General features: G+C 36.1%; 1 protein-coding gene across 1 annotated transcript in view; it reads right to left on the minus strand.

Moving 5' to 3' along the window:
* Nucleotides 1–14,778, minus strand: part of Dbx2 (developing brain homeobox 2) — a 45,456-nt gene that overhangs the window by 13,179 nt on the left and 17,499 nt on the right. The window lies entirely within an intron of this gene.

A 14,778-nucleotide genomic window follows, 5' to 3' on the forward strand; every position in this document is an offset into this window, starting at 1 on the left:
CCAGGATAGTTGGCCACAGCTCCTAGGGGGCCATAGAATCATCACTCGCTACATACTAGGGCTCCATGGACCTAGGGGGCCATAGAATCATCAGTCGCTACATACTAGGGTAGGGGAAAAATTCAAGAGGAAGGGCTAACAATCATAAGTCTATATGCACCAAATACAGGAGCACCCAGTTATATAAGACAAATACTAATGGACATGAAAAACCTAATACGCAATAACACAATTGTAATAGAGACCCTAATACCCTTGTCACAAAGCGATAGATCAACTAAACAAAAAGTCAGCCAAGAAATAACAGAACTGATTCAAACCTGAGAACAAATGGACTTAGTTGACATTTAAGGAGTGTTCCACTCCACCACACCAGAACACACATTCTTCTAAGCTGTGTATGGGAAAATCTCTAAAACAGGCCATACATTAATTAGCCCATAGCACATTTTTAAGCAAATGCAAAGGGACTGAAATTACACCACACATAATATATGATCACAGTGCACTGAAATTGGCATTAATGGCAAAAAACTGTAATGCCTACATAAACGCATGAAAATTAAATAACAACCTCTTGAACAACCAGTGGATTATAGGTGAAATTAAAGAAGAAATTAAACAATACCTACAATTCAATGAAAATGCAGATACAACATACCAAAACCTGTGGGATGCAATAAAAGTGGTCCCTAAGAGAGAAATATATAGCAATGAATTGTCACATCAGGAAAATGGAACAAGCACAAGTAAACCTAATGCTACACCTCAAGTTTCTAGAAAAAGAAGAGAATGTCAAGCCCAAAGTTCATAGAAAAGGAAATTATAAACATCAGAGCAGAAATTAATGCAAGTGAGACTAAGAAAATAATACAAAAATTAATGAATCAAAGAGCAGGTTCTTTAAGAAAATAAACAAAAATGATAAACCTCTAGCCAACCTTATCAAGAAAAAGAAAGAAAAAACTCAAATACATGCAATAATGAATGAAAATGGTGAAATTACTACAGATCTCATGGAAATTCAGAAGATCATGAATACCTACTTTGAAAACCTTTTCTCAGAAAGGGTGGAAAATACAGAGGAAATGGATAAGATTTCTAGAAATGTATGAATTACCAAAGATGAATCAAGAAGATCTAACAATTTTGGGGAATCATGATTACCACATACTTTTATGTATTGTTATCATAGCTTACACTTATGAGTATGGTCTCAAGCTGAATAGTTTCCCTAGTGTAAGAAATGATAAGAATACAGAAAAGTATGTGGTAATCATGATTCCCCATTATATTGCTTTGAAGCCTTATAATGTTTTCATTCATTAATTGTAATGGTTTTATTCTGGGCTGTTTGATTTTATTGTCTGAGATGGTATTAACACCTATTTTAGAGAAAACAAGACATCGTAACAGCTAGTGCTGATTTAATATCATCTTGTTTTGAAGTCCCATCAAGCTTTTGTTCTTCTGTCTCTATCAGTCTTAATATGTATCTTATTGGATTTTATTATATGTGATAATATAAACAAAAACTTGTATAGACAAGGAGATAATACAGAAATCATTGTTCATTTTCTGTTAGTTGATTCTAAATACCCTGTAATACTGTCATTCTCTTGAATGGTTTTACATTGTCTTGATATCTTTGATGTTACAGTATATGAAGTTACACTCAAATATTTCAAGAAAAGAGACACTATGGTAACTACTTTTATGTCGGGATATCTTGTAGTGAAACACTATGTTGCTTAAATTGTTATGTTCTGACCTGTGCTGTTTTGTTGTTATGTCCTCTTTTATCTCAATCTCCTTTTTTATTTTTTATTTTTATCTTTTTAATTAAGGGAAAAAATAAAAATAGCGGGATATATTATAGTAACCCACTTTGAATTCCTATTAACTTGATTTGAAACCCTGTATTGCCCTCACCATCTTGTTTTGACTCATTTTACTCTATGCTGTTTTGCTTGATAGTACCAAGTTTGAGAGTATAGACAACAACTTTGAAGACAATAAGATTCACTATGATGCCCATTCTGGTTTGACTATTATCTTTTTTTGAAGTCCTGTAATGTCTCCAATGTTTTGGTTTTACTGGTTTTGTTCTTTACTGTTTTGTTCAATTTTATTACAACTGATGATATAGGCAATTCTTTTTAAGATAGCAAGCGGCATTATGGTAACCATTGTTGATCACCTTATATTCTGTTTTTATATTATGTACTATGTCCACCCTTTTGATTTGGCTCTGTTTTATTATGTCACATTTGGTTTTATTCTCTTCAAAAACTAAGTAATAAGAACTGTGGGAGTAATTAAACCCAAAATGTGTAATTGTCATAGTAAAAAAAAGGGAAAGAAAGTGCTCTAAAGGATATAACTGCATGTATATTTAAGCAAATAAGATAGATAACCATATTGCTAAGTTTTTGTTGGATCACTGAACAGAACTGTTTTCAGTCTCACTGTCTGAATGTCCACTTTATATGCTTTAATTTTGTAATGTGAACAACTATTTCTAAGATGACAGTATGTAACCTATTAACTAGTGATTTCCTACTGTGTGTTTTTTTGAAATTCTGTATTACTTGTACCCTTTTTCTGTTTTTTTTTTCTTTTTCTCCTTAAATAAAATTTTAAAAATCTAACAATTTTGAATATGGAATATGAAAATGTGATTAAAAACTTATGAACAAAGAAAAGCCCAGGACCTGATGGATTCACAGCTGAATTCTATAAGAAATTTAGAGATGATTTAACACCAATACTCCTTAAACTCTTCCATGAAATTGAAAGGGAAACAATTCTTCCTAACTCATTCCTGGAGGCAAGTATTACTTTGATACCAAAACCAGAGAAAGACCCAACCAAAAAGAACTGTAGGCCAAACTCCCTGGTAAATATTGATACAAAAATTCTCAATAAAATACTGGCAAATAGAATGCAGCAAATCATCAAGAAGATTGATTATACATCATAATCAAGTGGGATTTATCCCAGGAATGCAGGGATGGTTTAACATATGCAAATCAATAAATGTAATACACCACATCAACAAGTCAAAAACAAAAATCACACGATCATCTCAATAGACTCAGAAAAAGCTTTTGATAAAGTCTAACATAATAATAATAAATCCCTACAGAAACTCGGAATAGATGGTATCTAGCTCAATCTGATAAAAGCCATCTATGACAAACCAACAGCCAACATTATATTAAATGGACAAAAATTTAAAGCTTTCACTCTAAAATAAGGAACAAGACAAGACTGTGACCGCTCCTGTTCAATATAGTTTTGGAAACATTAGCTAGAGCAATCAGACAAGAGAGAGAAATAAAAGGAATAAGGACAGGAAAGGAAGAGGTCAAACTGTCACTATTTGCAGATAACATGATACTCTACATAGAAGATCCCAAACACTCTGTCAAAGACTATTAGAGTTAATAAGCAAATTCAGCAGTACAGCTGGATACAAAGTCAACACTCAAAAATCAATAGCATTCCTGTGCACAGACAACAAGCTCACTGAGAGAGAAATTATGGAAATGACACCTTTCACAGTAGCATTCAAAACAATGAAATACTTAGGAATAAACCTAACAATTGATGTAAAAGACATACATGTTGAAAACTATAGTACTCAAAAAAGGAGACTGAAGAGGACTTCATAAAATGGAAAGATATCCCTTGCTCCTGGTTAGGAAGAACCAACATTGTCAAAATGGCTGTACTCCCTAAACTGTTATACAGATTTAATGCAATTCCAATCAAAGTGTCATTAACATACCTTACAGATCTAGAGGAAACATTTCTAAAATGCATTTGGTAACAGAAGAGACTTAGAACAGCAAAGTTAGTCCTGGGCAACGAAGGCAAGGCAAAAGGCATTAACAATCCATGACCTGAAGTTATACTCCAAAGCTACTGTGATAAAATCAGCATGGTATTGGCCAAAAAACAAATCTAAGGATCACTGGGAGAGATTAGAAGATTCCAGATATACTCAGTCACTTTATTGTTGACAAAGGGGCTATGCATGTTCACTGGAAGAAAGATAATCTCTTCAATAAATAATGCTGGAAAAATTGGCTTTCCACAGGCCAAAGACTGAAACTAGACCCCTGTGTATCGCCACACACTACAACTAAAGTCAAAATGCATCAAAGATCTAAATATTAAAACAGAAACACTAAATCTACTAGAAGACAACGTAGACAGAAATCTTGAAAACATAGGGGTAGGCAAAGAGTTCATGAATAAAATACCAAGTACTTCAAAGAATCAACAATTGGGATCTCTTACTAAAAAGCTTTTGTACTTCAAAAGAAATCACCAACAAAGTGAAAAGAAAACCCACAGAATGGGAAAGATTTTTAGCCAGCTGTATATAAGACAAAGGATTTTATATCTAGAACATCTAAAGAACTGAAAAACATCAAGCTCACCAAATTCAAAGACCCAATCAAAACATGGGCACCTGAGATGAACACATACTTCTCAGATAAAGAAATATAAATGTAAAGTAAGTACATGAAGACATGTTCAATACCACTAGTCATTTGAGAAATTCAAGTTAAAACAACACTGAAATTCTAACTCCATAAAGAATGGCTGCAATCAAAAAATCCACCAATAACAAATGTTGGTGGGGCTGTGGGGAAAAAAAGAACACTTCTCCACTGCTAGTGGGAGTGTAGACTGGTGTGCTACTGTGGAAATCAGTATGGAGATTCCTCAGAAAACTAGGATTGGAAGTCCCATTTAATCCAGCTATTCCCCTTCTAGTTATTTTCCCAGAAAAACTGAAAAGGTCATGTCACAGCGATATATGTGCACCCATGTTTGTAGTAGCACAATTTGTAATAGTTAAACCTTGGAAACTACCAAAATGCCCATCAAACACAGAATGAATAAAAAAGATGTAATATTTTTATGCACTGGAATATTACTCAGCTATAAAAAAGGATAATCTTGAGGCTTTTATAGGTAAATGAAGGCAACTTGGGACCATACTCGTAAGTGAAATAAATCATATTCAGATTTATAAATATTTCAGTTTCTCTAGCATAAAAAATAATAAAAATTAAAAAACTGAAAGAGTGATAATATGCAAAATATACAATAGATATTATAATAATGAAAGGGAAAGAAAAATGCTCTAAAGGACAACTGAGATAAGGGAAATGAAAAAAGGAAGGAAAAGATTTTATGTATGTTGGTAAACACATATAAATGTATGTGTGTATGTGTGTGTGTGTGTGTGTGTGTGTGTGTGTATGCTAGACAGATAACTATACTATTAATCTCTGTTCATCAAAAAGAACAGTTTGTGCTGCCATTGTTTGACTGATCACTTTTGTGCCTGGATTTTGTAACCTGAACAACCACTTCTAAGATAACAATGTGCAATATATTAGCTAGTGTCAATTTCCTACTTTTTTTGAAATTCTGTATCATTTCCATTCTTTTTTTTTTTGTTTTGCTTTAAACAAAATACAGTGAATAAAGTTAAAAGTTTATCACAGTAAAGGATACATTTCCATTAATACCCTTCAAATAATCAAAACACATGCCCCCTCGCTTTGAACACATTTATCCCATTACCCTTGGCAATATGTTTCTTACTGTAATAAGTTTTATTTTATTTACACATTTGCCAAACTGTCTGTGTTCTAGTGGTCAGGGATGCATTGAGAGCACAAATTAATCTGAACTAAATCTGAGGTGTCAGAGAGAAACTTATCTGAGAGTCAAAGGGAAAGATGTAGGACTCTCGATAATCTCCTACTACCCCTAAAGCCAGTGATCATCAATCAGCTCCTTGAAATAAGAGACATTTATTAATTTTTCTACCTATTGTAGCTGGCACAATACTAGTTCCCCTGTTCTGACAGCTTTTCTGAATTAATTCATCATTTATTCACTTATCCTGCTTATGAGGAAAAATAATGCACTATCTCCCTTCAAGGTTCATGTCCTAACCCCAGAATCTGCCTGTAAGGGGCATTTAAGATTGATTACAAGAATTAGGGCTGCTAATAAACTGACCTTGAAATGAAAATCATCCAGGTGGTCCTAATTTAATCATAAATGTCTGTAAGTGTAAGAGGGAAGCAAACTAAGGGAACACAGAAATTTGAATATGATACGTCTAGTTTGGAACATGGAGGAAGGGACCGTGAGCCAAGAGACGCGAGATCACACTGCCTCTTTGTTTTTAGCTCTGTAACTCTCCAAGCCTTAAAAATATCACAGCCTTGTGGTGGAATCATACCTAATTCTATACAAAGGTCCACTCCCAGTGATGATCTTTCCACTATACTGCATATGGGTCCTTGGCTATTTCCACTCCTGTGGCATTAATTCTTTTGCTTATGTTATGCCAATATCACTACCTTGAGGTCAGGTTTTAACAAGTGAATTCCCTATCCTTTATCAGCAATTTGAGATGTTTTATGAAATAGTTATCAAAACAAAAATATTCTGAATATTTCAACATGTTCATCATTTTCTAAATGCTTTTCTTCTCTGAATATTCTGTGGTATGGAGACTTCAGGATTGCACTTCTGCATTATTTCAGAGAAATGATTCATTGGCTGGGATAGCATCTCTCCAGGAATTCTCAGGACAAAGGACTATATAGGATCTAAGAACTGGGTTTGTTATTTTATAAGAACAAGAAATTGAGTCAGGACCATCACTTAGGTTAATTAAAAAAACTATTTGGAACAATACAGGAGCTTAGTATATGTTGGCTGCTTTGCATGTGTGACCCAAGAGTCATAGATTAAAATCTAAATTGAGTATTAACCTCAGAACTTTAGGTTCTGTCTTACTATTAAAGCTTCAATAAGATCAGAAAGATAGAAACAGTTGAAAATGATAATCAAGTGTTACTATACATCATAAACTGCTGGGGTACAATGAAAGGCCTTGGAACACTGATATGTTTTATTGTCAACTTGTCAGAAAACCAGCTTCATTCCTAAAAAGAGGTATCATTCCATGATGTTAGAGGACTCATATGTTATTAAAAATGACTGATTTTGCTAAATAAATTCAAGTCTGTGTTATGTACAAATTAATAAAAACAAACCATTGCTAAAAATATAACTGGGTTTGATCATAGCACTTACTGTGTGACTTGGAGCAAGCTGAAAGTCTCTTTCAAATGGTGCTATAAGAGTACTCGAAGAATTCAATGAAACAGTATTTCAGGGCCTCCTCAAAAATCCCACAAATCTACTTCCCCTCATTGGATTTCATTTATTCCTTACATGAATCTACCACAGCTTTCCCCACAGGTGAAAAGGTTTCTACACTGCTCAAGGTCCAAAACTGCACAAAGGACTCAAAGCTCAACTGGCACCAAGACCACCTGACCTCAGTTCCTGGCTCTATCTACCCTCCATTCTGGCATTCTTAACTTGTAAACATATCCAATCCAACTTATTACAGACTTAAGTATTAAAAATTAGGAGAAAACCATGAAATATCCCAAGGAAAAGAAATATGTAAGCAAACTATCCAACTAGTAAAACTTTAAAAAGAACCATTAAAGATGAGAACTGCAAAGATCAGGCAGGAACAAGCAAAAAATTTACATTATATTTTTTAAAGCATGACAAATAAGATAATGTATTATGCTCACAACTAATTAAAAAATAAACTAAATAAAAAACTGAAAAGGGAAAAATAACACTAAAATAATCTGTTATAGAAGTAAGCACAAATAATTTATGTCCCACTACCTGCATTCTAAGTGTTTGATTCTATTTTCTAATGGAAACAAGCAAATATCATAGTAGCCCTTTAGGAATAATTTGGCAGAGTTGTTGAGCTGCTACTGAGTGACAAGAAAAAGTGAATCCAGCCCATCCTGAAGGTAAAAAGAAACCCCAAAAAGATACCAACAGCCAACTACAGTGACATGAGTCCTGCAGGCCACAGCAGAGAAGGCGTATGGAACACTGGATATAAAGCATACCGGCTGCCAGAGCAGGTCCTGACACACAGTATGCATTAGCAGACCAATCTCTCAGCTGACAATCTTGGGCAAGATAAAACACTAACGACATACGAGGACAAGTATGAAGCAGGATGAGGCTAGGAATCTCACACAAACTGCTATTTCAGGATATAACTTGGAAGAATACAGGAGATAAACTAGGAAGGTAGATTACAGCCAAGGGAGACTGAAAGAATTCAGGTTATAATTTGATAGGCAAAACCTCTCCAGAAGATCAAGCTAGGATTTTAGAAAGGTAAATATTTTGAGTTGTTAAAACTCATATAGTAAGTCTAAAAGAAATTCGCAAACCTACAAAGGTTAACAGAAAAGTATCCGCATTTATTTTCTAAGTAGTTTATTAGTAAGGCTCATGATTCTACTCAATTTAACCCCTTCTTCATCAACACCCTCCTGTTAAAGTAAAATGGGAAAATAATACTCACTTAAATGCTCCTGAGATTTCTAATAGCAACCCACAGCATTTCATAATAGTTAATTTTAAGTGAAGAGAAAGCAGATACCCTTCAAGGAAATCTATAAATGCATTATTTCTTACCAACATGGGAAATGCATACTAAAATCATGGAAGCACTCATGGAAAATGGACCTCAAACACTAATGGGAAGACACAGAATAGCTGTTATGTAACGGGTCTGGTTCTCAGATTTCAGTGGCCTAAAATAAACAAGAACACACAAATGAATAATCCAGGAATATAACAAAGATAGGAAGATTGTTTTCTCCCTGGCTAGTTCTATTCACATTGTTTCCATACACAAACTGTGCTTGTTTCCCTAAAATGACGTGCCCCGAGTTCCTACAAGAAATATACTGCAGTGCTGCCATTATTATCATCTGTTCTACTCCTCTGTGTTCCCCATGAGTCTTTTACAAGCTTTCTCTGGATCTAACCGTCACATGGACAAACTCACATCATTTTTATACCTTCTACACCTGCAAACCCAAATTTACACCTGGCAAAACACATAAATGAACTTCAAGAACTTCCTGGTGACTTAAAAATCTCTCAGGAGCTACTGAAAAGCCATAAACAAACACCTCCAAGCATCCCTACATTCATGACAAATATCTGACTTGTATGAAGGCTTCCAAGTGACAGCAAATTAAAAAAAAAAGTAGATATGAAATACAAGGCTTCATAGAGACAAAACTGCAGCTGGCTTTGTTCAGCCACTCCTAGCTTGGAGCAGACTGGTAGAAATTGCTTGGACTGAGTCTCACCTCTCTGCACAGTCCAATAGCCACTGCCAAGGTTTCCCTAAAGATATCCCTAACCAACCCAACCACCCGGAACACACTAAGGTGGTGAAGACTCCCTGTGGTTAACCAGCTCAGAAGGGAGGGGCCAGCCTGCCCCACCCCTGCTTATACTCTAGTAGCCACCAGCAGATTGGGAAAGCAGCAAACAGCAGAAATACCTACCCAACACACTTCAGAGTAATTATAACCAATATAGGAAGTGCCAGGGACCCCTGATACCTACTTGTCTGGAAGAAACTAGGAACATGACAAAAGGAAGAAGCAAAAGGCAGTCTCTGGCCTCCAAGCAGTACTGGTCCAACAGATGTAAACACAGAAGAGATCAGAAGTTGCACACCTGTAGTTTTTGAAGCAACAGCAACTGAAATAAAGAAACAACTCCATGAAGCTATAAAAGAACTTAAAATAGAACTACTATGCAGATACAAGAAGATATGAAAAACATAATAAAAGAATTGCTAAGCATCTCTAATGAAGACACAGATGAAAGAATAGAGGAGCATAGAAAAAGGAAGGAAACCTTCAATAAAGAATATAAAAAAGATTTAGAACACATGAAACAGATTCAAAGCGATTATCAGGAAATTAAAAACTCCATTGAAAGCTGGCAAAACTGCTTGAAAGAAACTAAAGATAGACTATCAAACCTTGAAGACAGATTTGCAGCTTGCAATCGCAAAAGGAAAGATTTCTTAAAAACCAGCAAGGAACTAGGAAGTAACAATACAAAAGCTAGAAGATGACAAGATGAACTATAACTTAAGAATAAAAAATGTAAGTGAAGAAGAAGGGTAAACACAAAGGCCATTTACAGAAATAATTAAAGAGAACTTTCCAAGCATAGGAAAAGGAAATGATACTCAGATATATGAGGTATACAGAACTCCAGCCAGCTATAACCAAAATAGATCTACACCCAGACATGTAATAATCAAGATCCCAGAAAGTCAACACAAGAATAGAATATTAAAAGCTGTCAGAGAAAAGAAACAAATCACCTATAAAGGAAAACCCATGAGAATCATGGCAGACTTCTCAACACAAACTTTCAAATCAAGAAGAGCTTGGAGCGAAATATTCCAAAACCTGAAAGAAAATAATCTCCAACCCAGATTGATGTACCCTGAAAAACTATTTCTCAAAGTTAATGGAGAAACAAGATACTTCCATGACAAAGAGGAACTGGGGGAATTCATGACCACAAAACCAACTCTACCAAAAATACTGAAGGACATTCTAGAGAGAGAGGAAAAAGACCATGGTTTCAGGAACAGTGGCAGAGGTAGCTCACTGAACCGGGCAGACAGTGGAATGAAGGGGAAAGTAGACAATCAACGGTAGAAAAATAATATGGCAGAGATGAGACAGAGAAGGATGGCTATAACCACTAATATGGATGGCCTTGATTCACCAATAAAAAGGAACACAGACAGAGTGATCAGGACATAGGGTCTATCAATATGCTCTATATGGGGTTGGGGATTTAGCTCAGTGGCATAAGCGCCTGCCTTACAAGCACATGGTCCTGAGTTTGATCCCTGGTACCAGTAAAAACAAAAAGAAAAAAGAAAAAAAAAAGACAAGGTCATGCTAATCAATGTGCTCTATATAAGAAATACAATTAACCCAAAAGAGAATTTATAGACTGAAAGTCAAAGATGAGAAAACAATGCTCTGTGTGACAGGGAAACAGATAGACGTGGGGGTAGCTTGCCCATCAGCTGCAGATTGGCTGGAAAGCTGTAACACTTTTATACAATGGAAAACTACTCAGCTACAAAGGAAAAAAAAACCCTTGAGGCTCTTTTAGGTAAGTGGATACAACTTGAGATTGTGCTCAGGGGTAAAAAGGTTCAAAATCACTTAGGTTAAGAGCAGGTTGCCTCCCTAATCTAAAAGCTAAAGGAGGTTGTGAGATGCAAAATGTACAATGCACCCCGTGAAAGTGAAAGGGAAGGGATTGTCTAAAAAGGAAAGGCATTGGCCATTGTTAACCATTTATCATGATTTGAAACCCATATTGTTTTCATTTTTCTGTTTAGTTTGGTTTTATTCTGTTCCAGTTTGTCTTCTTGTATTAGATTTGATGGCATAGACAGCTATTCCAAAGATTGCAGGATATATTATGGCAACCATTTTTGATTTCCTATTAACTTGATTTTGAAGCCCTGTATTGCTTTCACTGTCTTGTTTTGACTAATTTTACTCTATTCTGCTTTGTTTGCTAGTATCAAGTCTGAAGGTATAGGCACCTATTTTGAAGACAATAAAATTCACTATGATACCGATTCTGGTTTAAATATTATCTTCTTTTGAAGTCTTGTAATGTGTCCAATGTTTCATTTTTATTGGTTTTTCTCTCTACTGTTTTGTTCAATATTTTTATACCTGATATGGGCAATTCTTTTGAAGATAGCAAGAGGCATTATGGTAACCACTGTTGATCACCTTGTATTTTATTTTTACATCATGTATTATGTCCATCCTTTTGTTTTGACTGACTCTGTTTTGTTTTGTCACATTTGGTTTCATTCTCTTCAAAAAAATGTAATAACTGTAAGAGTAATAAAACCCAAAATGTGTAATTGTTACTGTAAAAAAGAGTGGAAAAGAAAGTGCTCTAAAGGATATAACTGCATGTATGTTTAAGTGTGTAAGATAAATAACCATATTACTAAGTTTTTGTTGGATCATTGAACAGAACTGTTTGCTGTTCACTATTTGAATGTCTATTTTGTATACTTTAATTTTGTAACTTGAACAACTATTTCTAAGATGACCAAATGTAATCTACCAACTAGTGATTTCTTACTGTTCATATTTTTGAAATTCTGTATTACGTCTACCATTTTTTCTGTTTTGCTTTTTTTCTCTTTAAATAAAATTTTTAAAACAAGAAACACAAGGCTTCAGCATAGATGAGGCTTTAATAGCTGAGGCAACCAATTCAAGGTGCTACAGTTTCTATCAATTTGAGAATATCATTATTTTATAACGCATCTTCCATACATACGTGGGACTCCATAGGTGTTTAGGTATGTGCCAATCTCATACACTATGTCATGTAATCTTTAAACCGCAAAGGTAGGTATTATCCTCCTGTTTTTCCATAGGAACAGAGGCTCTGGAAAGTTACATTGTATAGTTGAGGACACATACCAAAGTAGACTGAGCTCCTTTAAAATGCGATCAAAGATTTTCAAAGTTGTAAGGGGATGGAGAGGTCAAAGAGAAGCAGGGAGAGTCATTGAAGTGGCACAATGACCCGAGACAGAAAACTTCTCAAAGGCATGATTCTCTGGATCCTGAGATGCGTCTCCACTGCTGTCCTCCTGACACACTCCGTGTGTAGGGCCTAGTGAAGGACATGAAAATGGAAGTGCACTATGCATGCACAATACTGCTGAGAGGAGGAGAGAGACAGAGCAAGCACCACTAGAGAGTGAGAGTAGCCATCACCTCTCCATACTGTGGTGACTTCCAGAAAGCAGGTTTTAATGCTAAAGACAGGGTAGTTTTAGTTGTATCAGCCAGCCAGCCAGTCATAACAAAAAGGGACTTTGTCATTCTAGAAATCAACCCATGAGTAAACAGCTGCTGCTCTTCCCTGTCTTTCTTCCACAACATTCCAACAGTATCCTGTCCCATGAAGTACAGCAGTAATCTGTGCCATGTTTAGACTTATCTATACTCATTTGAATCTCTGGCTTTCTAATTCCACTTGAGGCAGTTTCTTGTGTCCAATATGTCCTTTCCCCTGTGCTTCCGGAAGCCCTGTGCAGGTTTCTGTAGCGCATGTGCACACCGTTACTGTCTGCCTGATGATAGCCTCTAGCCCTGCAGTGGTCCTTGGCCTTCTGTCTGATCGTGTTCCATTCCAGGCTTCACTCTCCATCTGGGCTACTTGAGACACAGCAGGCCAAGTGTTGCTACAGGTAACCTGCTCCTCATAAATCAGGTTCTTTCTGCCTTTTCAGTTTTTCGTATTTGAAACTAATGCACACCTCAGTGCTCCTCTGAATTTGTAGGGACAGAGATAATATCAAGTGCATGAAGCATCACTGAATCAAGACCTACCCCAGGCTCCCGTTTAAGACTACTCAAGATGGAGGCTACCAGCCTTTTCAGAAACGAAATTCTTTCATCCTTTTAAGGGACCCTCAAGACCCTCAGTTTTCTCAGAACTGAAAGAGCCAAGAGGCCGTCTGTCCCCAGGTCTTTACAACAAATCGGCTAAAATGTCATCAGCTTCCATTAACTGTTTCCTCAAATCTGTGTTATCTCAAACCTTCCAGTGTGTGTCTTTTCTGCCTGGGGACACTCTCCTCCAGTGAGGAGCAGGTCTTGTCTGTGGGCTCATCTTTTCATGCAGCAACAATTGAAACTTCTCATCTGCTACTCTCAGGATCTTCTCTCCCATGAAGAGCTTCCTTACTCTCATTTTCAGTATGTGTGTGTGTGTGTGTGTGTGTGTGTGTAGTTTCAGTGGACATGAAGTTTAGAGAAAGAAAAGTTTATCCTGAGACCTCTACTATTTAAGATACTACATATGTCTGTATCACAAAGCTTGATTTGCTATGTTTCCCATATATCAAGCTCAAGGTTAACTTCCTCTAAATTCTACTCATTAGTGCTAATTTTATTATTTATATGTACATTTTATACAGTATATCTAATTTAAAGGTAGCTATCATGTACTCCCTATCATTTCTTGTCTCCAGGTCAACTGTTCAAGTCCTTTCAGGATTGCTAACTAGTCACAGAGAGCTTTCATTGTTTTAGTGGATATCTATCTCTTAACTGGTTTTTCTGTGAGTTTGCTCATGTATCTTCTAAAGTGGGTCTTCAGAACTGAACAGGTATAGAAAATCTGACCCAGAGAAAGGACTGTCAGCTCCTTTGTGTGCATGGACAGCTGCTAAAAGGACAACCCAACATCCTCATGCCCTGTCAGGACATTCCTTTCCTGCTTTGCTCCACTCGGCCTATTCTCACCTTCCCCTATATCAGATGTGCATACTTCTTTAATGGGAAGCTAAAATCAGCGCTTTACAAGCCACCCTATTACATTTCACGTCATGCTCAGGCAAAGCAATTAAGACAAAATCAAGGACAAGCACTTTGGATTGCTAAGCAGCCCATCACCCTCTGGACCGAATATCTGGGGGAAAAGGGAACTCCATTCTAGGAAGGCTACCCCAATACTTTCACTGCCTCCCTAGAACTGCTGAATAGAGCCATCAATTTGGAAAATCTCTTGTCTTTGAGTCTCTGACTCCTCCAAACATTCTTTTTGGTTGACTGAATGTCATTTATCTATGGAACACCTACCTGCCCTTCACTTTCAGGAAGTCAATACCTATATTCAACTTTTGAACAAATCTAAATGTTTCGTACAATATAATTGGGCTTCTATATTATAAAAAAAAGGATTCCCTTGAGCCCTTTACTGAGAGAACTATATCTAAATATCCGTATC

This window comes from Cavia porcellus, unplaced genomic scaffold (genome assembly GCF_034190915.1).
Source record: "Cavia porcellus strain 051 isolate PalLab524CR breed Dunkin Hartley unplaced genomic scaffold, mCavPor4.1 scaffold_8, whole genome shotgun sequence".
In the NCBI taxonomy this organism is placed as follows: Eukaryota; Metazoa; Chordata; class Mammalia; order Rodentia; family Caviidae; genus Cavia; species Cavia porcellus.